The sequence below is a fragment of the Zingiber officinale genome, chromosome 1A (assembly GCF_018446385.1).
Source record: "Zingiber officinale cultivar Zhangliang chromosome 1A, Zo_v1.1, whole genome shotgun sequence".
Taxonomy (NCBI): Eukaryota; Viridiplantae; Streptophyta; class Magnoliopsida; order Zingiberales; family Zingiberaceae; genus Zingiber; species Zingiber officinale.
Window position 1 is genome coordinate 174,356,259 of NC_055987.1, and position 2,868 is coordinate 174,359,126.

Sequence of the window (2,868 nt, forward strand, 5' to 3'; positions counted from 1 at the left end):
CTTGTTTCACATTCAAAATGATGAAGCCTCCACCTCTAGGATTGAGGGGGAGCAATTCTTGGTGACGCCGGATCAAGAAGAAGGAGAAGCTTCTACATCCGGGTCAAGTGAAGAAGAAGAAGATTGTGCCACCTCCGAAATTCAAGAAATATCAAATGGAGGAGCAAGTGCCATCCCTATACAAGAAGGTATAAATGTTTCAATTAAAAATAAAAATCATATAATATGTTTTGAGTGTAGGGAAAGTGGGCACTACAAGAGCAAATGCCCTAAATTGGCCAAGAAGAAGGGCCAAGTGGCACAAAAGGGCAAGGAGAAGCCCAAGGAGACCACCCCCGGGACAAAGAAGAGCAAGGAGCATTGTGTGCTTCTTGTCAACAAAAAGGGCATTACCGAAGTCAATGCCCCAAGGGGAAGAAGATGGTCAAGGCTCAAGGAGGCACTAGTCAAGGGGGAGCCTCCAAGGTAAAAAGGAAGGTAACTTTCATTGAGCCTATTCCCTTGCAAAATGGTAAAAAGCATGCTAGGTCAAATTTTTATCATTTTAATGCGATTTACCATAAGAATAGGAAGCATGAGGGCTTTAAGGAAAAGCATGTGGCCCTACATGCCAAAACTACTATCCCTAAGGCTAGGAATGTAGGTAAAAACCTAGGCAAGAACACTAAGGATAATAGATACAAGCCCAAGAATAAAAATGCTCATGGATCAAATGAAAAACCAAAAACTAAGGACTTAGTGATAGAAAATCAAGTCTTGAGATCAAGGCTTGATAAAATGGAAAAGACCCTAAAAAGGATGGAAAATATCCTATTAGGGCAAAATGAGCATAACCTAGGTTTAGGGGTACAAAAGCCATCCAATGGCCATAGAGGTTTGGGATACAAACCAAAGGCTAAGAAGGATGTGCCCTCTTACCATAGAGTTCCATATAGTTATGGAACAAACCCTAGGTCTAGTGGTCAAGCCAAAAATGCTAGGGAAGTCATCCCTAAGAGTATTTTTGCAATAAATGTGACTAAGACTTCTAAGAAGTCTAAGAAAGTCACAAACAAGGTCACAAGGGAGGTTATCCCTAGAGTTGACCTAGAAAATGTGACCAAGGCTTCTAAGAAGCCCAACAAGGTCACTAGGAAGGTATCTAGGGAAGTTATCCCTAGTGAGTACCTAGAGCATCCAAGGAGCACCAATAGGTGTTGGGTTCCTAGGAGCATCTTCTCTACCCCATAGATGGGTTAGAGAGTGTCAACTCCGATTAGAAGGGTAGTTAACCCAACTTTGAGGAAATTGACACTCAAGGAGCATTTTCAAGGTTTTAGTTAACCTTTGAAAATGAAATGGACCTTTTGATTACTCCTTGAAAGAGTAAATGTGCCAAATTGGAGAAGTATTGATTTTATTTTAAAGTGGCACAAATTTGAGAAAACACAAGAACTACCAAGTTGGGATTTTGGTATGTTCTTAGGAAATTAAAGGCAAACTAAGCCTTAATTTAAAAGTGCTACTCTTGAGGAAACATGGAATATGCCAACATTTGAGGACATGTTTATTTTCAATTGGCATACATTAAATCAAGGAAATTAGAAATGCCAATTTAGGTTTTGGCATTCTCTTGTAGCACTTTAGGGCAATCTAGGTTTAAGGTGTAAGTTTAGCTAAGACTTTAAGGATACTTAGATAGTTAATCTAGGTGTATTTTATTTATGCTAAATCTTGCCATGATTGTTTGCCCATCATATGCCATGACAACATGTCTAGTTTTTGCATTCATGTGTTATTATGGAAAATCCAAAAATACCATGTCATGACATTCATACATCATGTAGTAATAGGATATTTTCTTTTGAAAATTATTTTCGTTTGATGTATGCCATAACATAATCATGCATTAAGTTTAATTCCTTGTAATTAAGGACAAATGGCATTTAACGACACTTATTGACAAGTGACATCCTAGGTGGATGTCTAACATTTCTAAAATGCCTAGATAAATATGCATGATCCCTAGATTAGGGCAAAAACCAAAATCTACATCTCACAAAGACTATAAGGTGACTTGTATGTGTTTTAGTGCATATTATATACAAGTGAGATGTTAGGATGATGAACAAAGCTCAAGATGTTGATTTAGTGCATTCCTTTGAGTTTTAAATTCATCAAAACACATAGTTATGTGTTTTCCCATCATTGGGAAAGCTAATGTACAAGTCATGTGCATTATGCCCAAGGAACATGATGGGATATTGGTTTTGAAAATGTTTTTAAAATGTTTTTGGAAAACCTTGGTGAAGGCTATCTTTTGATAGTAATCACCATTGAATAGTTAGACACAAACTTGAAGAAAAACACTAAAGTTTTTGTAAGTTTTCAAGTTTGTGTCAATCTTTGAAAATATGATGTATTTTCATAGAAAGCTATTTTTCCATGATTAAGTATGCCCTAAATAATGTCTACACAAAATTTCATAATTTTTAGATTTTTGTAGAATTTTCTAGGGGTTTCTGAAGTTGACTGAAATGGAATTTCAGCAACTATCAGAGCTCCGATCGATCCATGGATCGATTCGATCCGTGGATCGATTCAAACGGCAATTCTTGCGAGCAGAAGCTCGCTGGATCGATCAGCCGATCGATCCAGGGAGTCTGAATCGATCAGTGGATCGATTCAGAAAGGTTCAATCGATTGGAACCCAACTCCAATCGATCCAAGTTGCTGATTTTGGGTGGGAAGGCTTGATTTCAGCATCTTTGAACCTCTTTGAGTCTAGGTAACCATTCCAAACCCCTTAAATACATTTGTATACATACAAAGGGTGTTTTCATGTTGAAAACAAGGATGGATTGGTTAACGAAGACTAAGTAGAAGTTT